The sequence below is a fragment of the Saimiri boliviensis genome, chromosome 3, assembly GCF_048565385.1.
Source record: "Saimiri boliviensis isolate mSaiBol1 chromosome 3, mSaiBol1.pri, whole genome shotgun sequence".
In the NCBI taxonomy this organism is placed as follows: domain Eukaryota; kingdom Metazoa; phylum Chordata; class Mammalia; order Primates; family Cebidae; genus Saimiri; species Saimiri boliviensis.
This window is the reverse complement of record NC_133451.1, coordinates 169,199,467-169,226,470: the sequence shown is the minus strand read 5'-3', so window position 1 is coordinate 169,226,470 and position 27,004 is coordinate 169,199,467. Positions and strand designations below refer to the sequence as shown.

The 27,004-nt window shown below is 37.5% G+C and overlaps 1 long non-coding RNA gene and 1 pseudogene across 3 annotated transcripts; both read right to left on the bottom strand.

The window, feature by feature from the left end:
* Positions 1–1,104: 1,104 nt before the first annotated feature.
* Positions 1,105–1,617, bottom strand: LOC120367751 (NADH dehydrogenase [ubiquinone] iron-sulfur protein 5-like; annotated as a pseudogene).
* A 2,265-nt stretch (positions 1,618–3,882) lies between these two features.
* LOC141584083 (uncharacterized) lies at positions 3,883–26,999 on the bottom strand. 3 transcript variants are annotated; one of them, XR_012517038.1, is made up of 4 exons: positions 26,886–26,999; positions 25,816–26,791; positions 12,930–13,025; positions 3,883–8,634 (listed from the first exon to the last, which is right to left on the bottom strand). It is a non-coding gene; the product is annotated as an uncharacterized LOC141584083 (long non-coding RNA). The 3 variants fall into 3 exon arrangements; XR_012517036.1 differs by having other exon boundaries at positions 25,816–26,910; XR_012517037.1 differs by having other exon boundaries at positions 3,883–4,088; positions 25,816–26,910.
* Between the last annotated feature and the right edge of the window lie 5 nt (positions 27,000–27,004).

Below are 27,004 nucleotides of genomic sequence, written 5' to 3'. Positions count from 1 at the left end.
GGCTTGGGACTTGCAGGTGGTAACTTTTAGAGACTCTAGCCTAGCCTGTGTGGAGAGTCTCATTTGACACTCTTGAATAAGAAGCCCTAGTTATTTCCTGATGCCTTTACAACTTAACCTGGTACACAGAGACAAAAGCATGGGGGGCACAGTGTTTGCTGAGTTTCTCTGTCCTCTGAACATGTTTTAAGCCATCCATTATCGGTTTCTTTGTCAGAAAAAAAAATCTTATTTATTATTTTTTTGAAACAGGATTTCGCTCTGTCACCCAGGCTGAATGCAGTGGTACAATCATGGCTCACTGCTGCCCCTCCCTCCCAGGCTCAAGTGATCCTCCTGAGTAGCTGGGATTGTAGGCATACACCGCCAGGTCCAGTTGATTTTTTTTTTTTTTTTCTGTAGAAATGAGGCCTTGCTCCGTTGCCCAGGCTGGTCTCAAAGTCCTGGGCTCAAGTGATCCTCACACCTCAGCCTCTCAAAGTGCTGGAACCAGGTATGAGCCATTTGTGCCCGGCCCAGAAAAAAAATATTCTTATTTACTCCAGTCTAATATTTTTCATTTTAATTCCTTCTTATTTACCTATACTAGAACTTCCGACAAGAAATAGGATACTACTAACAGCCTGTGCCAAATGCGTAGTAGGATGATTTGATAATTTAACTATATTTTAGAATAATTCACAGTTAACACTGTTTTTAATATGTCTATTTTCCCATTTATGTTGGAATAGGAATGACTATACCAAACTTCTTAAAGGAATTGTGTTGGGAGTAGTGGTATTATATGTGAAATTTGTCCTCATTTACTAAATTTTCTAATTTTATAAATTATCTAATTTATGTATTAAGCCTTTATCATTTATATAAGTTTTTTTCTTTTTATGAAGAGTAGCTGTATATGTTAATTTCATATGTGTCATTTCATTTACTTCTTTTCTGTTTGTAGCTTTCACAGTCTATGCAGACTGTTTGAAATGCTGAAAAACAAATCATTACAAAGCAAAACCTTATTGTAGAAAAGTTAATAAATGCAGAACAACATTAACAATTTAAATGACCCATAATTCTACCACAATGGAAAATTATTTTAATATATTTGTGCATCATTCAGTTTAGTGGATTTTTTTGGGGGGGGGGGTGAAGGAGCAATCATTTATTTTCACACACTTTGACAAGGAGGTTTTCCGTAAATAACCTTTCCAGTGGATAACAGAGGACATGGGAATCAGCCTTCAGACATCAGCAGCTGCTCTGCTTAGGGCCGAGCAGCTCACGTTAGTGATAAACCCTTGCTCACATGGTGAGGTGGAGGGGTGTACTTCCCTTCCTTTATCAGCTTATCCCGCTGCTTCCTGATGGTACTCATAGGTCTCATCGTTTTCTGCTGAAGTATACACTCTATGAAATCATCATATTCTATTTTGCACTCTTTCTCTGCCTGAATACTACCGATTCCATGTGCACATTCTATCCATTCTTTTTCAAAAGGATGGCATCGAGCAGGAATCTTGTTCAGCACTTTTGATTGTCAACCATCGATCTATGTTAAGGCCAAACCTTTTCTGTGTGGCCAAAAAAGTCATGGCGATCGATGCTCATGCCCTTGTCTTATCTATAGTTTAGTGGTTTTTTAAAAAATCACAATATAATTACTGGATTTACTGGCTAAGCAAGGCTCAGCATGCTCGCCATGCTCATAACATTCTTCTAAGTGATTTCATTCACCTAAATTACTCTCCTGCTACTGTATGACCTGCTCATTAGCTAAATCTGTGGTCTGAATGGGCACTGCCCTCAAAAGCAAGGGGGTAGGCATAATAATGGTCCCTTGAAAGATATACACATCTGAATCCCTGGAACCTGTCAATGTATTATGTTACATGCAAAGGGGAATTAAGATTGCAGACAGAATTAAGGTTGCTGATTGGTTGACAGATTATCCTGGATTATCCAGGTGGACCCAATGTAACTACAAGTTTCCTTAAAAGTAGAAGGGAGAGTTCAAATATTAGAGTCAGAAAAAGATGTGACATTGAAAGCAGGGTCAGAGAGATGCTATGTTGCTGGCTTTGGAGTCAGAGAAGGGGAGCCTTCTCACATTTTACAATCAAGATTCTAAATTAATCTAACCTTTTATTTTGAGGCAAGTAAAATATAGGCCAGAAAAAATGACGATGAGCCAGTGGATGCAGGTGGCCTCTAGCAGTTGAAACAGAAACAGATTTTCTCCTATAGCTTCTAGTAAGTAATGCTGCTGTGTTCACACCTCAATTTTAGTAGAGAGACCCCCATGTGAGACTTCTGAACTACAGAACTATAGTTGTTTTAAACCACTGAGTTTGTGGCAATTTGTTACAGAAGTAATAGGAAACTGAATTCCTTCCTTCCTTCTACTTTCTCAAAAAGTAAGGACTCTTCAATGCAGGGCACTGTATTAGGTGCTGAGGCATTATGCTAGACGCCAGAAACAGTAGTCAAGTAACTAACAGAAGGAAACAGAGCAGAGAAAAAAATAATTAATGCCACCCTTAATTCCACAGTTTAGCAGTCTATCGGAATAGCTGCAGCCTCTCTGCCTCTTGCTTTACTGCAAGGAGAGAGTTCTCTACATATCTCACATTTCTTTACATCTTTTGAGAAGAAGCCTCTGACTGCCTTTGTTCAAGACTATCTTTTCAAGGATGCTTGTAGGGCAGACATCAGAATGTAAAGAATAACAAGTAAAATATAGGCCAGAAAAAAAAATGATGTTGGTATAACGGCTTCAAAAAATAAATTTCACAATGGAATAGTTCATCTTATATGTATAAAAGCAAGTTAGGGCACGCATGGTGGCTCACACCTGTAATCGCAGAACTTTGGAAGGCCGAGGCGGGTGGATCACTTGAGGTCAGGAGATTGAGACCAGCCTGGCCAACATGGTGAAGCCTTGTCTCTACAAAAAATACAAAAATTAGCTGGGCATGGTGGTGCATGCTTGTAATCCCAGCTACTTGGGAGGCTGAGGTGGGAGAATTGCTTGAACCCAGGAGGTGGAGGTTACAATGAGCTGAGATCACACAACTGCACTCCAGCCTGGGCTACAGAGCAAGACTTCATCTCTAAATAAATAAATAAATGCAAGTTAGATGAATTTAGAATACTGATTATAAATTGGACAGTAAGTTTAGTAAAGATAAAAATAGGAAAAACTAGAAATGTTAACTAAGCTATTGTATTAGTCTATTCTCACACTGCTAATAAAAATATACCGGAGACTGGATAATTTATAAAGGAAAAAGGTTGAATTGACTCACAGTTCAGTATGGCTGGGGAGGCCTCAGGAAATTTACAATCATGGCAAAAGTCCAAGGGGAAGCAAGGCACCTTCTTCATAAGGCAGCAGCAAGGAGAAATGCAAGCAGGGGAAATGCCAGACACTTATAAAACCATCATATCTTGTGAGACTCACTCATTATTACGAGAACAGCATGGGGAACCAACCGCATGATTCAGTTACCTCCACCTGATTCTGCCCTTGACGTGGGGATTATAATTCAAGGTCAGATTTGGATGGGGACACAGGGCCAAACCATATCAGAAAGTTGAGGAATTACCTCGTTTTTGGAATTTGCTCTGAAAATACTTTATGGTTGGAAAACCAAGTAGTATGCAAGTTTTTACACTGTGATTATATTTGTATTTAATATTTCTTCAGAGTTAAATTGGCATTGAAATTGTAGGATCAAAACTGAAGAAGTATGTGTCTTACAACAAGAAAAATAGCTAACTAAAATACTTGAGTAAAACTTTTGAAATGTCATATTGAAAATATGACTTCTTATGTATTTGATAAATTACTTTTAAACAAAGTAATTTCTGAAGCAGTGAAAGAAGCAGTGCCTTTGGTGTTTGACCATGTTTATTTATCTACTTTCAGATGTAAAATCTGTAAGTTTTCAGAAAAATAATCATTGAAAGATATCAAGTAATCAACTCCAACATCTACCAAATAAAGCAGAAAAGAATTTTAGAGTCCTTTTTGTTTCTTTGTATTGATTCCATGATTCCACAAGTGTGACCTTCTTCTGATTTCCTTGTAAGTGTTCCTACATCAGTAAGTGAAATAAAACAGTTCAGGACATTTACTCTGATTTATTTACACAAAAGATTTACAAATATACAGTTAAACTTAAAAGTCATTTTTCCTTATTTTTCCAGGAAATTTAGACATTCTTAAAATTTTCCCCATGTTCATCATAGGAAATAAAAGAAATAAAATCACATGAAGTTCCACCATCCCAAGATAAACACTGTTATATTTTGCACATTTCCTTCTAGTTTTTTGAGATCATATATTTTATATAATATCATATAGCAAAATATAATACACAGCCTGAGTTTTCACTATAGAAGTAGTATATTAAAAAAAGTAGTATATTCTATTGTAGAAAATTTAGAAAAATTGTAACATAGAAAAAAATATTAAAATACATAATTGGATTAATGACAAATAGAATTTACTATCAAGTATGAAAAGTTCACCAAGTAAATTAATCAGTTCCACTAATTTATAATTCTCTACATTTTCCTAATTTATTAGAAAAAAATTAAATAACATTAGAAGGCTATAAAAGGCATATGTAACTTTCCAACAACTTTTTCCCAGAGTGGTAAGAAATCTCAACTCCTAGAAAGATTAGATTGTCAAAAATGTACAAAACTCAGCTATATAAACTGAGAAACTTATGTCACAAATAGATTTGTATTATAATGGTGTTATCACCTCCTAATGTGTCTGCAACCAGTTTGTCTATCTTATCTTCTTGGTATAGAAATATCCAGTTTTAATATGATCACATCCATCAATTTCCACCACCCACCCTTAAAGTTTGTTGTTTTTAGGTCTTGTTTAAAAATCCTTTCCCATCCCAAGTTCAAAAAGAATGCTTCATGTATTTTACTGACTTAATAGTGTTGCCTTTTATAGTTAGGTTTTTCATCCATTCAAAATTTATTTTTGTATTTGGAGTGTGGTAAGAATCTAAGTTTATTTTTTCCTATGTTTTGAGCCACACCTTAAATGATCTCTCTTTCCTCTATGAGTTACGATGCTAATTTCTATTATATTCCACATTCTCATATATAACATAGGTTTGTTTACTGATTCCCTATTCAGTCGCATCAGTTTTTGCCCATTCCTATACTGGTATCATATTATTTTTATTGCTATGGTTTTATAATATATCTTAATATATCCAACACAACAAGTTTCCTCCCTTTGCTCTTCTTTTTTAAAAATTCACCTTATTTATTTGTGGTCTATTACTATTATATGCACATTTTATTAACTAATTAATTGTCTAGTTCTTCACAAAATCCTGACGAAATTTTCATTAAAATTGCATTGAATTTATGTATCAATTTAGGGAGAATGATTTTTACAATATTAATTTGTCCCATTCATGAACATGGTACCTTTCTCTTTTTACCTAGATCTTGTTTTTTGTCCGTTAATAGAGCTTGAAAAGCTCTCTGTAAAGGATGGATTCATTCATTAGTTTATATCCTATGTACTTTGTAGTTTTTATTGCTATTGTGAATGGAATTGCATTTCTATACTAATTTCCAGTTGGTCACTGCTGATATATAAGAATGCTATTATTTTTATATAGAATTTAAATGATTAATACACATAAAGTATTTATAAGATTTCTTATATATTAATTAGGTAAATGCTATATGTGTTCACTATTATTATGTTTTGTTGCCTATCATCAACCTTGCATCTACACAACCTTTCTGAACTCCCCTATTAGTTCTAATAATTTGTCTGTTGATTCAGTTGGGTCTTCTGGTAGAAGATCTAATAATCTGCAAACGGAAAGGTTTAGGTTGTTCATTCTATCCAATCCTTATACTTCCTACTTTTTTGGAAGGAAAAAATATTATGTTGACTGACAACACCTCACCATATTCAGTGGAAGCTATCATAACAAGACTCTTTCTTGTTCCTAAATATCACGTCACAATTTTTTTTCCCTCAGCTTGCTAATAGATATTTATTAAAAGTTTTTGTTAAGGCTGGGAGTGGTGGGTCATGCCTGTAACCCCAGAACTTTGGGAGGCCAAGGTGGACAGATCACCTGAGGTCAGGAATTTTAGACTAGCCTGACCAATATGGTGAAACCCCATCTCTACTAAAAATACAACAATTAGCTGAGCATGGTGGTGAGCACCTGTAGTCCCAGTTACTTAGGAAGCTAAGTCAGGAGAATTGCTTGAACCCACGAGGTTGCAGTGAGCTGAGATCACACCTCTGTGCTCCATCCTGGGCAACAGAGTGAGACTCTGTCTCAAGAAAAAAAGCTTTTGTCAAATTAAAAAATTATCTTTTATTCATAGTTGTTCTAACACTTTAAAATATCTCATAATTAGATGTTAAACATTTTCAAATGGTCTTTCTGTATAAGTTGAAGTTATATTTCCCCTTTAGTTCACTAATACGATAAATTACATTATATCCGTTCTGATGATGAATCCCCTTACATTTCTGGAATAAAATTTGCATTGACATGTTTTATTAAAACATAGTTAAAATAAGCTAATATTTATTTAGAATTTCACTTTTTTTTTTTTTTTTTTTTTAGATGGAGTCTTGCTCTGTCACCAGTCTGGAGTGCAATGGCACGATCTCAGCTCACTGCAACCTCTGCCTCCTGGGTTCAAGTGATTCTCCTGTCTCAGCCTCCTGAGTAGCTGGAACTACAAGCGCCAGCCACCAGGCCCAGCTGATATTTGTATTTTTAGTAGAGACGGAGTTTCACCATGTTGGCCAGGATGATCTCGATCTTTTGACCTAGTGATCCACACACATTGTCCCCCCAAAGTGCTGGGATTACAGGCGTGAGCCACTGCACCCAGCCTAGAATTCCACCTTTTTGCTCATAAGTGAGCTAATAACTCACTTATGGCTAACAAGTAGCTAATAACTTTCTTTTCTTGTACTGTCCTTATCTAGTGGTTGTCTAAAGATTATAATTAACTTTTTAAAACGAATTAAGAGTTAAAGATTTAAAATGAGTTGTGCGGCTGTCCTTCACTTTCTTTTTTCTGCAGCACTTGACATAAACTGAACTTATCTCTACTGGGAAAGGTTTGAAGAATGCATCTTCAAAACAATCTGATCCTGTGGATTAATTTTTCAATCTTGTTCCAACTGCTGCATAACATAGAGACTGAAAGTAAAATCTACATGTTTCAGATTCTCCAGCATTTAAGATTCTGAATGTAATTTGGGTTCTCTTAATAATATTCACTGTGGGAGATTTTGATCCAAGATTGAAATATGCGGAAACAGGGTACAGTACATTTGGTTTTATAGTATAGATTGTGGCAGTGGTAGTGTGATACTAAAACCAGTACTGCTGGTGGCAAATTCCTGATCATAAAATAGTGGCTGCAGTTCTCTTAGTTGTCCAGTACTGCTGGGTTTTGGAGATAATTCTTGGAAACTCAGACAGTCTGTTATTTAATTCTTTATAGTACTTCTGTGATCTATATACATTTCTTTTTAAATTTTATTTATTATTTTATTTTGAGATTCGGTCTCACTCTGTTGCCCAGGAGTACAGTGGCACTGATCAAAGCTCACTGCTACCTCTGACCCACGGGCTCAAGCCATCCTCCCACCTCAGCCCCTGAGTAGCTGGGACTGCAGGGGCACACCACCATGCCTGCCTGTTTTGTGTGTATTTTTTGTATATACAGGGTCTTGCCATTTTGCCTAGCTGGGTCTTGAACTCTTGAGCTCAAATGATCTGTCCTCCTAAGCCTCCCAAAGTGCTGGAATTATAGGCATGAGCCACTATGCTGGGCCTCATATATTTCTTAATAAAGCATTTTCAGATTATAATAGCTAGAGTGGATTTGCTTAACTAGAATAAAGAACTTTGACCATAACAAACATTACCTACACTGGAGGCCTGACAGGTGATTAGAAATTTCTTTCATAGCTAACAGGCAATTCAAGTTTTCTACTTTTTCTCAGGCAAATTATTCCTGGAAATTTATTTCTGTTTTCATTTAAGTTTTTCAATACTATTGTCATATAGTTCATTATTTTTGCAATATTTCTTTAAAAAATAAAATAAAATATAGATACATAAATTTATTTATATAAATAAAATGTAACAAAAAATAAAGAGAATTACTATTATTTCTAGAGGTGATTCTCTTTTGGAGGTTGAATTTTAATGTTTTAGTCTCTTTTATTATTGGTATTGACCAGGATTCTCCAGAGATACAGAATCAATAGGTAGCTAGATATATAGATGACAGATAAGAGGGTGATTTATTGGAGGAATTGTGACTACAGAAGCTGAGAGGTCTAACAACCCATCTGTGAGAGGGAGACTCTGGGATGTAGATAGCTAAGTTTGGATGCCTCAGAAGCACGGAAGCTGATGATGTATTTCTCAGCCTGGCAATGCCACTGCTGTAATTCCTGAAATCCAAAAGCTAGAGAGCCTGGAGTTCTGTTGTCCAAAGGCAGAAGAAGAGTGTTCTAGCTCTGAGGGCCGGGGGTTGTGAGGTGGGGTGAAGAAAGATCTTCCTTGCTGGCATGACTCACATGCCGGTATCCTCTGGAAACATCTGTGGGCAGACACACCACAGGTAATGCTTTATCAGTATTCTAAGTATTCCTTAATCCAAACAAGTTGACACCTAATATTAACCATCACAATTGTCAGATACTTGTACATTTTAAAACTCTTCAGATAAATAGGGTTTTGATTGTTAAATTATCTCTACTAATTTTTTCTTTATCATTTTACTTATTTTTTCTTACTTGTATGATCTTGTCCCATCTTGTTTCCACATATTTATTCCTTTGTTTCCTTTTCTAGCTCTTTGAGCATTATATTTGCTTTATTTTTCTCAATTTTTCTTGTTTTTGATGTATTCAGTCTAAAGAATTTTTTAATTTCCCCCTTTTAATCCAAGGATTATTAATTACTTTCAATGCCTAGAGTTATGAGATTTTAAAAATCCACCTTTTTAGTGTTCATTCTTTTTTTTTTTTTTTTTTTTTTTTTTGAGACAGAGTTTTGCTCTTGTCACCCAGGCTGGACTGCAACAGCCCGATGTCGGCTCTCTGCAACCTTTGCCTCCCAGGTTCAAGTTATTCTCCTGTCTCAGCCTCCTTAGCAGCTGGGATTACAGGCATGCGCTACCACACCATGCTAATGTTTGCATTTTTAGTAGATATGAGGTTTCACCATGTTGGCCAGGCAGCTCTCAAATTCCTGACCTCAAGTGATCCACCCTCTCGGCCTCCCAAAGTCTTGGTATTATAGACGTGAGCCACTGTGCCCAGCTTTAATGTTTGTTCTTAAATTATATACTGTACTGATGAAAGAACATAATCTCCATTACAGGAATTCTTTGAAATATTTGGTTTTCTTTATGACTTCATTCATGGTGATTTTTATGGATGTTCCCTATGTGTTTTAAAAAATATGTATTCTATGTTGAGTATAAGATATTGTATCTTCATTTATTAATTTTAGTTTATTAATCAGATAATTTTATATGATTTTGATTATATTTTTTGGTCAGCTTGTTTCATCAGCATTTAAGAGGGGTGGGTTAAAATTATTAATTTTAATTGACTTGTTGGTTTTTTCCCCATAGTTCTGTCTGCTGCCTCCTCTTACCCCTCAGCAGTGGTATACTAAAGGAAGGCATAATTTCTATTAGTATCTTCCAGACATTCCCAACATGTCATTCTTCGATATGGATATTTTAAAAATCTTAATATAAAAAATGTATTGCTATGCTTCAGATTTCACACAGCACTAGGCTTTAAGACATTACTACATGTGAAATTTCCAAGTAGTATTAAAGGGAAACTAGGGGCCAGGTGTGGTGGCTCATGCCTATAATCCCAGCACTCTGGGAGGCTGAGGTGGGCAGATTGCCTGAGGTCAGAAGTTCGAGACCAGCCTAACCAACCCATCTCTACTAAAAATCAAAATTAGTCAGGTGTGGTGGTGCCTGCCTGTAATCCCAGCTACTTGGGAGGCTGAGGCAGGAAAAATCACTGAAACCCGGGAGGTGGAAGTTACAGTGAACTGAGATTGCGCCACTACACTCCAGCCTGGGCAACAAGAATGAAACTCCTCCTCAAAAAAAAAAAATAAAAAAAAAGGAGAAAAAAGAAACCAGAAACTCTCTAGACAAGCATTACTGAGCTGAGTAAGCCCTCTTCTCTGATTCTAAAAGCAGGCAGCCCAAGATGCTATTAACTACCCCTTTTGCCCATCTTCCTTTGATGATATAAGCATAATAGCAACAAACAATTATCTGAAATGAATATTAAAGTTTTAAAGGCATAAATCCCTTTCCAAATATATATTCTGTATAAGACCAAATTTTCTTCATATACTTTTGCCAAAACAACATGAATGAATGCAAAATGCAAAACAACATCAATGAATAAATGCACAGCAGAATGAATGCAGAAAAAGATATATGAATCCAGCCATCTTTTATTAAACTAGACATTAAAAAGGTTTGAAAAAAGATAAAACAATGTCACTCTTCTTAAAAAAAAAAGCTCTCTTTGGAAAATATAGTTTTTCACAAAATATACTGTGTATGCTAACATGTAATAAAACATTTAATTATTTTTAAATGAATTAATAAATATCTGTTTTCATCTTAATAGTTTAAATTTCTAATATGGTAAAAAATATTGATATAATCCACATAAACATAAATTAAGCTCTTTGAGGTCCTCAGTTTTTAAGAGGGTAAAGGTGTCCTTGACCAAGATGTTTGGGAATCACTGAATTATTTCATTTCCTTTGAATCGCAATTGAGGAATCTGATACAGTGTGGCTGGATGACTCAGTTCAAGTCAGAAGCCTAATTCATTTTGATGACTTCAGAATTTTACAAGCTTATTTTATATTTGAAAACAAAAATTTTAATTTTATGAATTAAATGATTTTGTTGAATGGGCTCTTTTGACTTTATAAAATCTTTGAAAAAACTCTACATAATGCATCCTATCAAACTATATTTATTGCGATCCCAGTGTCTTTGAGAATGATGGATAGTATCCTTTCAGAATCAAAATTGTATCTTGGATAAGTTAGCAATCCTTTCTCCAGCTCTATTATTTGTTGAGTTCCACAGGGTCTTAAGTAAATGGATGCTAATATCAGAAAGTTTTTTCATTTCAAAATAAGGAATGTGTCTGCAATGCTTTATTTATATGACACATAAAACACATAAACTTTATAACTTTATAAGCTTATAAGGCATATTTCCCTGATTTTCTACTAAAGTTTTAAGGCTATCCTGAGATATTTAAGTGTCATATTCTAAAACCACAATTTAAAATGATTTCAGACAATTCTTCAGCCTAGTTAAATACCAAATTTATCTTTAGGTCTAACTGCAACACAATCCCCAAAATTAATTAGACATATGCACTGTAATCCTTCTAGTATCACCAAGAATATGGCATCCTTCATGATGCAAAATCTTTTGATGCCATCATGTATTGAGTGTGTTGTTCCACACCAATATAGATACAAAAATCATGCAGTATTTGCAATAAATAGAAACTGTTTTACATAGCATCTTGGTGAGGTAAGCTTGTACTAAATCCTTTTAACAAAACAAGAAGCTAAGCTGTAGAGACCTGTTCAGACTTGCCTAGGGTAAGTTAGAATTACTGCTGAAGCTGAGCATACAAATTTATAGTTTTTGGAGTTTGTTACCACACAATAATGGTATCCTCTCTTGCAGCTAGCATCAAGATATACTTGAGATATATTTTACTCTACTTTATATTTGTGTACCTCAGGTAACATGAATAAAGGACATGACTTAATAGCATGAGTTGAATTTATTCAGAAACTAAAATTTTCTTACCTTTTTTCCTCTAATTAATTAGCATGATTACAAATAGTTTCTTTTGAGGACATGTTTAAGCTACCAGTAGCTGAATACTCAAAAAGAAATTTGCTTTTGAAAAATAAAGGAAGTGTTCAACATTTAATAAATATTAACTGAGTGACTGCCATGTGCTGGGAGTTTGAATTGTAGAGATGAACATGACAGACAAGGCCACTGCTCTGATAGTTTACATTTGAGTAGGATATGCAGAGTAAACAAACAAATAACTTCAGCTAATAAAGTGCTATATAAAAATAAAGGAGTAATAATACAAAGTGATAAGGGAAAGATAAGCTACTTTACATATGGTGATGAGTGAAGGCTTCTTGGGGAAGCTGACATTTGAACTGAGTCCTGAAAGAGAAGCTAGTCCTGCAAACATTGGGGAGGGACCTGCATATACAAGGACCTGAAGTGAGAGGGAGCTTGTTGTGTTTGAGTTGGGTGAGAATATAAACAAACAGAAAGGAATGTAGCTATAGTTTAGTGCACCACAGTGAGATGGAGGGAGGTGGAAGGTTAGTGTACCAGGGTGAGCCCGGATGGGGCAGGTTCTTGTAGACTGTGGTAGAGTTTGGATTTTATTTTATTTTAGTTTATTTTTTTGAGACAAAGTCTCACTCTGTCACGAGTTTGGATTTTAAGTGTGAATGGGAAACCACTGGGAGATTTTAAGTTACAAGGTCACATGACATAAGAAGGGAGATCAACTGAGTGAGAGATGATGGTGGTTTGAAGCTTGGTGATAGCAATAAAAATGGAGACAGGCACACACATTTAGGTTATATTTTGGAGATGGTGCTGACAGGACCTGCCAATGGATTGGACACAGGAGAGAGGGAATGAGACACAATGTACATATTTCCACACATAAAATGTTAACTATTATGTCATAATAAATGCACCATCCAAAAAGTAAAACCTAAACTCATCAAAATTAAAACTCATTCTGTAAAGCTTGGCAAGGTGGCTCTCACCTGTAATCCCAGCACTTTGGGAGGCCCAGGTGGGCAGATCACCTGGGGTCCAGGAGTTTGAGACCAGCTGGCCAACGTAGTGAAACTCTGTCTCTACTAAAAATACAAAAATTAGTCAGGCATGGTGGTGAGCGCCATAATCCAGCTACTAGGGAGGGTGAGGCAGGAGAATTCCTTGATCCTGGGAAGCAGAGGCTGCAGTGAGCCGAGAGTGCACCACTGCACTCCAGCTTGGGCGACAGAGTGAGACTCTGTTGCAAAAAACAAACAAATAAACAAACAAACCCCTAAATCTTCGAAAGACTCTGTTAAGAGGACAAAAAGGCAAGCTACAAACAGGAAGAAAATACTTGAAACCACATATCCAACAAAGGACTAGTAAATGAAATATATAAAAAAATTTTGGGCCGGGCGCGGTGGCTCAAGCCTATAATCCCAGCACTTCGGGAGGCCGAGGCGGGTGGATCACGAGGTCAAGAGATCGAGACCATCCTGGTAAACATGGCCCCGTCTCTACTAAAAATACAAAAAATTAGCTGGGCATGGTGGCGCGTGCCTGTAATCCCAGCTACTCAGGAGGCTGAGGCAGGAGAATTGCCTGAGCCCAGGAGGCGGAGGTTGCGGTGAGCCGAGATAGCGCCATTGCACTCCAGCCTGGGTAACAAGAGCGAAACTCCGTCTCAAAAAAAAAAAAAAAAAATTTTGAAAACTCAACAGTGTAAGAAAATCCAATTAGAACATGGACAGAAGACATGAAGACATATTTCACACACACAATAATACGGATGGCAAATAAACACATGAAATTATGCTCAACATCATCATTATTCATTGGGGAAATGCAAATTAAAACCACCAGCAGTCTGGGTGCGGTGGCTCATGCCTGTAATACCAGAATTCTGGGAGGCTGAGGTGGGTGGATCATGAGATCAGGACTTCCAGACCAGCCTGGCAAACATGGTGAAACCCAGTCTCTACTAAAAAAAACCCAAAAAATTAGCTGGCATAGTGGTGGGCACCTGTAATCACAGCTAGTAAGGAGGCAGAGGCAGGAAAATCGCTTGTACCCGGGAGGCAGAGGTTGCAATGAGCTGAGATTGTGCCACTGCTCTCCAGGCTGGGTGACAGAGTGAGACTTCGTCTCAAAAAACAAAACAAAAAACCACAAGCTATCAGTGTGGTAATGAATTTCTATTTTATATTGCTTTGGCATCCACTTTAAATATAAGCTGAGCTTTTTCACACCAGAGGTAGGACTCTGTCACCTTGGACACAGTTTTCAGTTTGAGGCTCCCTTCCCCCAGTTCCCCAGTGTGGTATATCCAGGCATCTCCCTTATACAACTGCTCTCTGGTGACCACTTCCCTAGGGGGTGGCTAGATGCAGGCTGCTTGAAGACCCTGCTGATCCTCACACATGGGACGGACTATGCAGACATGCCACAGTGACTACCTCTCAGTCACAGTGTGACCCCCTAGAACTCATGCCTGCTTACTTTAAGCCCACCAATTAAACTCCCTGCTAGAAATCTGTTTGGAAACTCTTTGGACCCAATAACGGTAATGGCCTACAGGGCCCTTTCTCTCCCTGTCAGTACTCCCTGACCTCTGTGTGTGTGGGCTCCAGGAGTGTCATGTGTTCTCAACCTGTAAGTAATAAAATCTTTATTTCCATCTTATGTCTCTCCTAATCATTGAAAGTGTGGTATCTTAAAAATCCTAAATTTAAATAAACTTATATCTGTTAAAATGGGCAAAATAGGCCACACCAGAGGTAGGACTCTGTCACCTTGGACACATGCCTGTAATCTCAGCACTCTGGGGGCTGAGGCAGGAGGATGACTCGATCCCAGGAGTTTGAGATTAGCTTCTCCAACATAGTAAAAACCACGTCTCTGCAAAATGAAAAAAAAAAAAAAAAAAAATCAGCCAGGCCTGGGGGCAGATGCCTATAGTCCTGCTGCTGGTGGTTGGTGCCGCACCCTACTTCCAGCATTGAGGTGGGCAGTTCACTTGAGCCCAGGGAGATCAGGCTTCAGCAAGCCTTGATTATGCTATTGAACTCCAGCCTGAGCAACAGAAAGACCCTGTCTCAAAACAAACAAACAAACAAAGTAAAATTAAAAAATAAAGAAAATGCTGGAAAGGATGTAGAGAAACTAGGTCATTGATAACATTGCTGGTGAGATTATAAAATAATACAGATGCTCTGAAAAAGTTTGGCAGTTTCTTTAAAAAAGAAATATGCAATGACTATGTAACACAGTAATTGAACTTCAGTCATCTAGTCCAAAGAAATGAAGACTTGCATTAATATAAAAATCTGTAAATGAATATACAGTAGCCTTATTTATAATAGCAGAAACTGGAAACAAACTATTAATATATGTCCTTCATTGAGCAAATGGTTAAGCAAACTACTGTACAGCCATACAATGGAATACTGCTCAGCAGTAAAAAAGGAATGAACTATTGATGCATGCAACAAACTAGATGAACCTCCAGAGAATCGTGCTGAGTGTAAAAAGCCCTCAAGATTATATACTATATTATTCCATTTCTAAAGTATTCTTAAAATGACAAAATTATAAAATGGTGAACAGATGAGTGGTTGTCATGGGTTAAAGAGAAGGTGAGAGCAGGAGGGAAATGAGTGTGGCTATAAAAGGGCAACATAAGGGACTCTTGTGGTGATGGAAGTGATCTATCAATGCTAATATCTTGGTTGTGATATTGGACTATAGTTTAGCAAGATGTTATCACTGGGGAAACTGGCTAAAGGCTACGTGGGATCTTTCTGTGTTATTTCTTACAAGTGTATGAGAATCTATAATTATCTCAAAATTAAAAGATTACCTTTTCAAGAAAAGTTAACCATTTGATATGGTTCTAATACATTATCATCTGTCTATCCACCTGTCTATGTATCTACAGAAGAACATCTTTCAGTTAAATGCACCATAGGATTTGTTGTGGAAGTTTTGGGTAGGGCACTAGGTGAGTAAATGCAACATTCCAAAGTGAGGATTGAGACCACGTGGTTGTAGGACTTGTACAAGTAGAGCATAATTGGCTGTAAGGCTTTAAACTACATTATCCACTTTGAAAATCTAAACTGGTTGAGAATTAGAGGCTGGAGGAGAAAATTTTGGAAATTATTGTTGTTGGGCTACAATACCACCCCTCTCCTCAAGAGGAGGGGGTAGAAGGCGGTCTCTTTTCACCCTAATTCAAGAGAGGAAGCTTAAAGAGACCACTAGAAGAAATTGAGGTCTTAGGGACATGGATGTGTTTACCTTTCATTTGGAAAATCCAGAGAGGTAGAGCTGGCTAGTTGCTCAGAGGGCAGAGACAAAAAGGGGTAATGTGAACATTTAGAGGAGCCATTTTATAATAGGTATTTCTGGTTTTCCTTAATTCCAGCAGTAAAATAAATATTACTTCCAAAGTTTGTTGGGGACAAACAATGCGGTTTTCCCTAAGAACCAAATGTGTACCACTCACTTAAAGCCAGCATGGGTCTTGTTAGGTTATGCTCAAAAGGTTGGCCTATAAGGGTGAACAGTCCCTGCAGAAAGAAGCCAGGCAAATAAAGGTCTAGAAGGAACAGAGATGCATTAATCCTTCTCATGGGAATCCACAGGTTGGGTAACATGGATCTCAGAGGAACCCATGAAAATGCTGATAGAATAAGAGTCAAATTTGAAATATCTGTCAAGTCCAGATAATTTCAATGCTGGATCACGAAGAAAGTATTAGTTTAGTTTGAATATTACCCTTAAGCTGCTTCCATTAAATCTTCTCCTCCCCAACACTCCAAACCTGGGAAACACTGTAGACCTGGTGAAATCAAAGTTGGCGCATCCCCATGGGGAAAGAGGGAAGCAGAAGACTGCGCCCTTGTCTCTACCTCCCAGACTGCTGGTATCATGCCTGCAACTGGCCTGAAAGTGTGGCAGGAGAGAGAAGCCTTAATTCTACAGCCAGAGTTAAATTTTAACCTCATATTTGGTTATTAAACTGAGATTAAAGCTTAAGTAATCAAATAACTATTTCTAATATTTAGGAATGAATACAAAAAGCATAGAGACTGCATAAGTTTACATTAAGGGACAGAGGAAGAACCAAATCCACATAAAGGGTAGTAGAAGAAAAATAATTAATTTTTCTTGATTTTACACTGTGAGTCCTGTTTGTTCAATATTCTGAATAAAAAGATACTCTTCCTACATATCTTAACAAAATTTTTCCAAATTATACGGTAGCATATATGTGTGTGTGCACACATGTGCATACACAAACATTATGAGCTTACCCCACCTCGTATGAATATAACATCTGTTTCCAGCAGCTATCAATGTAGACTTAGATACAAATGTGGTAGAGCTGCTTCTTCATAATATGATTTCCAGTTTTCCTGAATACAGTACTACCAATGTGAAACTATACTTTTGCTTGAGATAAGTATTGCCATATGCAAGGTTCAGACTTTAGTTAAACAGCAAAACTATTACATTTGGAAGTTTAAGTTGGAATCCGGTTCATATCCAGGATGAAAAGATATCCAATTTATTTCCTTTCAGTAAAGCTTTTCAAGTTTCTGTGGCCACCAGCCGAAGCTGTTTTTCTCTGCTAAATTTCACCAGAATCAACATGTTTTGGTTTATTGTTCATTTGACCCATAAATGGATGGGAGAAAAAAACATTAGATGTAATTCAAATCAGAAGGAATTCTAAGTAATCAGTGTCTGACCAGTGCACTAATTCTGCATCACTCATGAGTTATCTGATATAAATGCCCAGCGGAGAATGCTGGGAAGACTACAATGAACAGTAACTCCAGGGATTACTTTTGGATGCACTCATTCATAATCTGAAACAGATTTAGTGTGTTTGCCATAATTTTTATTATCTTTCTTTTGAGCATATATACAAAAATTGCCTTTCGTATTCACTCAAAACCTAATTCTTTGGGGTAAAAATTACAGTATTTGTATTGGCTACAATAATGTGACATACATTTTAAAGAATGTATACAACTAAATCCATTTTTATGGTCATCTGGTATAAAGTAAAAAAATATTTTCTTGGTATTTTTCTAATTTCTAATAATGTTTTTATAATGGCACAAAGTTTACCATTTACAAATAATAGTTTGTAAATTCTTAGACCAGATCTTTTATTGTTCTGGGTTATAAAATGATATAAATATTTAAAATCCCAAACATATCATTAATAAAAATAAGTAGGACTTAATCATACTGTATTTTCAATCTCTTTGAATGCAAGCTTTATTTTTGATTCATCATAGAATATACTTTCTTTTTTTAATTGCTTTTACCATTTCAAATTTAACTTAGGGAGAAAATACTCAACTTCAGGGAAAGAATTAAGTTGTAAAAACAAACAAATTAAAAAACTGTTAAAGTATTCAGACTGTTTGAATAAGCTACATCACAGAATTTCATATTCTTTAAACACCACAAAGTTAATGCCAAGAAGTATTTGCCTGGTAAACAATTTCATTTCTTATATAAGTATGGTAACTTATTACAGAGAACCCTATAAGCAATTTATACATCAGCTATTTCACTTACCTTGACAAGTTTTTAACTAGCTGTTTTCTGTAATGCATAGAGATACAGTGAGTTGCTAAAGAAAATAAATTATGAAAGAGATAAATTAGAAGTTAATTACTTTTTGGTGTGGGGAGAGGAGTTTTGCTTTGTCTCCCAGGTTGGAGTGCAGTGGCAAGATCTTAGCTCACTGCAACCTCCACCTCCTAGGTTCAAGCAATTTTCCTGCCTCAGCCTCCTGAGTAGCTGGGATTGCAGGTACATGCCACTACCCCTGGCCAACTTTTGTATTTTTAGTAGAGACAGGGTTTCACCATGTTGGCCAGACTGGTCTCGAACTCCTGACCTCAGGTGATCCACTTGCCTTGGCCTCCCGAAGTGTTGGGATTACAGGTGTCAGCCACCATGCCTACCCTAGTTTCATTTTAAAAATATATTTCATTTTAATAAATTTTTTATTCCACAAAGATTTAAGATAGTTGCATTATTAACTTTTCTTAGGAATACATTTACAGGGAATGTTTCAGTAATTTTATATAAATAATAAAACCTTTTATAGAAAGTACTATTTTATATGTATTTCCTTCCTAGTTTTTTTTTTCTTAGTTTTAGATATTTTTAGAGCCTGTTATTTTTCTCTCTTTAAAAATGTAGTAAACATTTTTTACAAACTTGTAATGCTATGTAGCATGAATTAAATGAAATTCAGGATAGGCCAGGTGCAGTGGCTCATACCTGTAATCCCAGCACTTTGGGAGGCCAAGGCAGGGGGACTGCTTGAGGCCAGGGAGTTTGAGACCATCCTGGGCCACATAGTGAGACCGTCTCTACAAAAAATAAAATAAAAATTAGCTGGGTGTGGTGATGTGCACCTGTAGTCCTAGCTACTTGGGAAGCTGAGATGGGACAATTACTTGAGCCCAGGAGTTTGAGATTACAATGAGCTGTGATCACACCACTGCACTCCAGCCTGGGCAGCAGAGGAAGAGATTCTTTTTTGTAAAAAAAAAAAAAAAAAAAAAAAAGAAGAAGAAGAAAGAAAGAAAAAGACAGGCAGAGAAAGCGAAGAAAGAGAAAGAAGAAAGAAAGAAAGAGGAGGGAGGGAGGGAAGGAAGGAAGGAAAAAGGAAAGGAAAGAGGAGGAGGAGGAAGACAAAGGAGAAGGAGGAGGAAGAAATTCAGGGATTAGTCCACTTGTTGGACTTTGTTGTATTTACCTCTGAAACTGTTATTTTGGTCTCAGAAATAAAATAGAATTGGTATCAACGACAGTTACACATTGCCCCAAACCATGCCTTTCTTTCTTGTCTCATTTCTTTTTCTATAAATCAATTTAGAAAACAAATTTTTGCCACATTTTGTCTTTTGGTTTGTCCTTTACTTTTTTTTGTCTTTAAGTCTATCAATGACACAATTTGTGACCTTTCTTTCTCTCTTTAAATTACTTTCCTTTATGCTACACAATGCTATGTCCTTATTTTTCTAAGTTTTTTGTAGTTGCCATGAGATATTACTTTGATGCAACAGTGACCTCCAAGTAGACTACAAGGCAAGCTATCCTGGAAGTCACAAACCAGGCTCAAAGATTAAATGAAGATGTTTGAATCACATAGTTTATTAAATCACTTTAAAGCACATAACCTGAAGCAAGAGGAAAGAGATGGGGTAACTTTCCACACTTAGGATAGGGTTCAAGTGGGAAAGACCACACCAGGTGAATCGTGAGTTAGGCAGTATTCATATATCCTATGTCTCTGTTCATCTGTGGCATCAGCCTTCTTCACTGATAGTTAGAACAGATTGAGGTTTGAGTGAGGTCAACAGACAGAAGGTGCTTGGGGCCAATGATACACACTTGCTCTATTAAAGACAGACAGTGACAAGTATGCCTAACCACAGCCATAACTTGTCAATCAGCCTGCAAACAGCTATAGGTATGATAAGCATTTCTTAGGTAGAGCACATGCGGTCCCACAGTAGGACCGTAAGTGGCTGGTATAAAGGTGATAAGTTCTTTCCATCCCTTTCCATCTATAAATAACACCTTCCTTTCTTTCATCATACATTGAATTTGGTCTGTCTAGTTTTAACACATCTTTCACATTGTTAGGTTCTTTTGTGTCTGTATTTAGTATATTATGAATTCTACCTATGTCTCACAAGCTACTGGCTTACCCATTATCTGAACTTAACACATCCTATGGGATTAATCCACCTCATTCTGTGCTCTATCACAGAAATGAATTTTCTCAATTAATAGAGCAAACTCATGTTAAACTAATCAACCTTTATTTTTTCATTTATGTAGTTAAATGTACTAATATTATTTGTAAAGTTTTTGTATTATTTTATTCTATTCACCTTGTCATTTCTCACTTTCCTTACAGTTTTTGTCATTTTGAAGAAACCAAAAGGGAATTTGGGTGCAAATTCCCAAAATAAATCAAACATTGAATTCTCCATGTTTCTATTTGATATTGACATACAGGCTGTGAAAGATATCTCTTTTTACTTAACATTCCAGAAAATCAAGCCTTTAAAATTATTTTTAGGTGGCCAGGTGCGGTGGCTCACGCCTGTAATCCCAGCACTTTGGGAGGTGGGCAGATCACCTGAGGTTAGGAGTTCAAGATCAGCCTGGCCAATGTGGTGAAACCCCATCTCTACTAAAAATACAAAAATTAGCCAGGTGTGGTGGCTGGTGCTTGTAATCCCAGCTACTTGGGAGGTAGAAGAACGGCCTGGACCTGGGAGGTGGAGGTTGCAGTGAGCGAAGATCGTACCATTGCACTCCAGCCTGGGTGACAAGAGTGAAATTCTGTCTCAAAAAAATAAATAAATAAAATTATTTTAATGTAGTTGCAGTACCTTTTAAAAATGTTTTGACAAGTGATGAGATAAACAGTCTTCATCTGTTTCTTATGTAGCCCTTTAATTAGACACACACATGTGCACTAGATCTCAGCAGCTGTCCTGCTGAGCACAATAAATTCATGAACTGGGGAGTCTTCTGCATTTAATGACTATAAATAAAGCTCCAAGAATGATGTAAAATGCTAAGTGCTCTCTCTGACTTCTACCCAACATAGCTACTAACAGTTTTTCGGACAAAAACTCAACCAACGGTTTCATCAATAAGCATCTACTGAGTGTTCATTCTTTGCAAGGCACTGGATGGAAACAGAAATTGTCATTGGATTCTGACACTAGTTTTATCTTATGTCCATTCCTGAAAACACTTTCTGCTTACAAAACGTATTTTTAGATCACTTTGGAGCCCATCTCTTTGTACTAGAAGAATTTTCTCTTAATTACGTATTTACAACAAGAACAAGAAACAAGGCATGTTTGGGAAAAACGACAAACCTTTAATGTGCTTATGATTGGGTACATAAAGGAGACTAGAGCAGGCTGTTTTAGGCCATTCTTGCATTGTCATAAGAAAATGCCTGAGACAGGCTAATATATAAAGAGAAGAGGTTTAACCAGCTTATGGTTCTTCAGAATACAGGAAGCATGGTTTTGGCATCTGCTCAGCTTCTGGAGAGGCCTCAGGAAGTTTACAACCATGGCAAAGGCGAAGAGGGAGCAGACATGTCATGTAGCCAGAGCAGGAGCAAGAGGGAGAGACAGAGAATGGGGCAGAGGGAGGTGCCATAGACTTTTAAACCACAAGATATCAAGTGAACTCAGATTGAGAGCTCTTATTACCAAGGGAATGGCCAAAGCCATTCATGAGGGATCTGCTCCTGTCCAAACACCTACCACCAGGATCTACCTCCAGCATTACAATTCAACATGAGATTTGGTGGGGACATACTTTTAAACTCTATTAGTGAGGCAGCAAAGTATTATATAAAATGCTAAGTGGTTTAGACATTTATCCCCTTGAACCCAGACATATGCTATCTAATATGGTAGCTATTAGCCAAATACAGCTAATTACATTTAATTAATTAAAGATTCAGTAATCTTTATTTTACAAATAACAATACACTAGCAACATTTTAAGTGTCCAGTAGAAACATATGGTGGGTGGCTACCATATTGATTAGTATAGAAATAAATGTTAGTAGAATATTCCTATTATTACAGAAAATTCTATTGGATAGTGCTGCCCTAGACAATGAGGAAATATGTAAAAATTTTGAGCAGAGTTTGAAATGACAAAATTATAATTTTCCACAAATTTCTAGAAAAAAATTGGATAGACTGGAAAAAGATAAGACAATTAGGATATGAATCAGAATACATGTCATCCACAGGTTGTGGTTATAGAAATGAAGAATGGTAAGTGTCAGTGGTGCAACCAGAAGCAAAACTACAGTCACAGAGTAGATATGGAGGCTGAAGGAGAGGTGGGATGCTTCTTGTTTAGGAAAATGGGTGGATATTGACCCTAATTTCTGAAATAGAAAATGCTAGAGGAGTAAAATTATTTTTAGTAGATGATAAATTTAGGTTTTATTCATGTTAAGTTTGAGATTGTCTTAGTCCATTGGTGTTATTGTAACAAAGTACCACAGACTGGGTAATTTATGAAGAACAGAAATGTATTTCTAACAGTTTTGGGGGTGGGGAAGTCCAGGATCAAGTTGCCAACAGGTTTGTTGTCTGGTGAAGGTCCAATTTCTGCTTTCAAGATGGCACCTTGAATGCTGCATCCTCCAGAGGGGAGGAATGCTATTCTACATGGTAGAAAGTAGAAGGGCAAAAGAGGAACTCTCTCTGCCAAACCTTTTTTATAAGAGCACTTAATCCCATTCATTAAGGCAGAACCTTTTACAATTTAATCACCTCCTATAGACCACACCTCCCAATACTGTTGCATTTAGGATTAAGTTTCAATATGAATTTTTGGAGAAGACAAAAACCTACTGCCAGGCTCCACCCCCAAATTGGGGATTACAGTTCAACATGAGATTTGGCAGGGACTTACATTCAAACTGTATCAGTGAGGCAGCAAAGTATTGTATAAAATGCTAAGTGGTTTAGGTACTTATCCTCTTGAAGCCAGACATATGCTGACTAATATGGTAGCTCCTAGCTATGTACACCACAGCAGAAATTGTGGAGGGCATTCTAGTAAGGTGTATGATAGGCAACTAGCTACACAAGCAGTCTCTAACTAACAATAGTTCCACTTACAATTTTTTTTTTTTTTTTTTTTTTTTTTTGAGACATGAGTTTCACTCTTATTGTCCAGACTGGAGTGCAATGGTGCAATTTCAGCTCACTGCAACCTCCACCTCCCAGATTCAAGCAGTTCTCTTGCCTCAGCCTCCCAAGTAGCTGGGATTACAGGTGCCCACCACCAGTCCGGATAATTTTTGTATTTTTAGTAGAGACGGGTTTTACCATGTTGGCCAGGCTGGATTCAAACTCCTGACCTCTGTTGCTCCACCTGCCTTGGCCTCCCAAAGTGCTGGGATTACAGGCAGGAGCCACTGTGCCTGGACTACTTAACAATTTTTTGACTTAGGATGTATTTATTGGGACATAGCCCCATCATAAGTTGGGGAGCATCAGGAATTGTGGAGCATAGGTTTGGAGGAGTCATCCTCCAGGAGCTTGGGGAGAGATGCGTAAGTCAAAATGTGGATCTCTCTTTACTTCCTGAAAATAAGTGCCTATAAGTAAATTGCTTCTTTAAAAAGTATGATTTATGTGAGGACTTTCCAAATTTCTTCCTCCTCTTCCTACCACATACACTCCCAAGTCGCCCTTATGTTGCTATAATAAATAGATGTTACTGATGGGCATGTAAGATACTCTATAGGTATGCTGATGTGGTCTGGTGTTTTAAAATTCATTAGTTGGAGGCTTTGTGTGGTGGCTCACACCTGTAATCCCAGTAGTTTGGGAGGCTGAGGCAGGTGGATCACCTGAGGTCAGGAGTTCGAGACCAGCCTGACCAACATGGAGAAACGCTGTCTCTACTAAAAACACAAAATTAGCCAGGCATGGTGGCGCATGCCTGTATTCCCAGCTACTTGAAAGGTTGAGGCAAGAGAATCCCTTGAGCCTGGGAGGTGGAGGTTGCAGTGAGCCAAGATCATGCCATTGCACTCCAGCCTGGGCAACAAGAGCAAAACTCTGTCTCAAAATAATAATAATAATAATAATAATAATAAATTCATTAGATGGGAGAGAGATTTCAAACTTATATCCCCTTCTTTGTAAAAATTGCAACAACCCTCTGCCTAACTTGAACAGATTTGTAAATATTACATGGTAGTACATATCTGCATCAGTACGGTTCCAGGCAGGAAAACAAATCATTCAAAGTATTTTAAACAGACACAATTTACTATGGAGAAATAGTTAAGCAGGTATTGAAGGCTAAAAGAGCAAAAAGGGAGAAGATTGAATTAGAAATTTTAAACTGCAGGATGGCTACCAGTCCTGGAGCTGGTGGAACAGAAGGCAGAAGTAGTATTATCGTAGCAAAGAGCAAACTCATTGTTAAGGGTGTAACCCTCTTAAGATGAAGAAAAGAGGGGCTGCTCTAACTGGTTCTAGACTTTGTAAGGGACATAGACATTGCTCTAGATGCCAGTAGCAGAGCATAAAAGAAATGGACAATAGTTTTCCCATGTTCCACCTTTTGATTTCTTTCCTGTGCCTCCAGTGGGCAGAGTCTTACAGGAAGCCATCTAACAAAGAAGGCTGGGAAATGTAGTCTGTGGACTCCCTGCCTAGCCATCATCTCAAAGCAAAGGGTAGGTGAGTATGAGGCTCAAAGATTATAGGGAAATAACCTGCATAAAACCTTAACAGGAAAAAAAAAAAAAATCCTTCATTTGATAGTAAACTCCGTAAAGAAAAACTGACTTATTTCGTAGTTAATCTCTGATGAACTCTATAGACTCTAGGGCTTATCACAGTGCTTGCCATATAAAATGTTCGATCAATATCTAAATAGACATTTGAATGAATAAATGCCTATTCTTACCATTGGCAAAATTTAAATCAGTATTCAACTTAAATGACTGGCAGATAATACAATTGATTTTTAAAGAAATACATTTTAACTCATATGGACATTAATGTTTTACAGCATCCAAATAGTGCTGACATTACTCAAGGAATTTAGAACTACTTGTTTAAAATTGCCTTTCAGACCTAGTTCTTGAGAAATACATTATAATTATTTCTATAAAAGTGGGCAAGGACTAGTTTACACTAGTCCTTGCCCGCTTTTGTCCCAGCCTGACTCAACTGGTTTTAATCTGGATGATTTAATATTATTTTTGAAAATTAAATCCACTCTCAAAGAACAGACTTGTTACTAATTTTGGTAAGTACTTACCACGACTTCCAATTAAACTTGAGGCAACATGATGTTTTAGTCCATTTCCGCCACTGTAAGTTTGAAATCAGATGGCAAATGTGGTGAATAATAATCGTAGTAACTTAAATAAGACTTTGGCCTTTGCTACCTTCCTTTCAGGAGAGAATCACCACTTCCTGGTTTTCGCCCTTCGTCCTCCATCCTCGAAATGACTTCTGAGTAATTTCAGGAAACTATGTGTTTCCTTATTCTTGGGTTATTTTCAGTTAAGACAAATGTACAAGCACAAAAAGGAGTCCCTTAGCTTCTGACTCCTAGGACGTAACCCAAGACACACTTTACTGTCACGCACTCATTGCCCTAAGCAGAAATAGCTCTGTGTGCCACGTTCTGTTTATCCTTTCAATCACAGCTCTGTGAGGCAGACACTTACTACTCCCAGTTTACAGATGAGAAGACTCAGGCTCAGGAAGGTGGTTAACTAGCTAAGGCCACTTGGCTAGGAAGTGAGAGACCAAAGTTCAGTCCTGGGCAGTCTGGCTTAAGTTTGTGTTCTCAGTTAAAACCAACAAAAAAATTTAAGGTATCTGGCAATTTTTTTATTTTTTGAGACGGAGTTTCGCTCTTGTTACCCAGGCTGGAGTGCAATGGCACGATCTCGGCTCACCGCAGCCTCCGCCTCCTGGGTTCAGGCAATCCTCCTGCCTCAGCCTCCTGAGCAGCTGAGATTACAGGCACGCGCCACCATGCCCGGCTAATTTTTGTATTTTTAGTAGAGACAGGGTTTCACCATGTTGACCAGGATGGTCTCGATCTCTCGACCTCGTGATCCACCCGCCTCGGCCTCCCAAAGTGCTGGGATGACAGGCTTGAGCCACCGCGTCCGGCCCTATGTGGCAATTTTTTAAACGTCAGGAATTGTCACCTGTGTCATCAATTGAAAAGGGAATCAACAGTTCGGAAACAGTGTGAGACACCAAGGGAGCCTGATACCCTGGGAAGGAGAGAGAAAGGAGAGGTCAGTGACTGTCCTCCTTCCGGACCGGCTCAGACCATCCCATCCCGTGGCGGCCTAGAGGCCTCAGTACCCTTGCAGCGCCATAGACCGCTTTGTGTCCCTTCCTAGTGGCGTCAGAGCGCGGGCGTAGGGAAGGAGGCGGGACTTCCGGGCCGAGCCAGCCAATTCCTGCCACGCCGGAAGTACCTA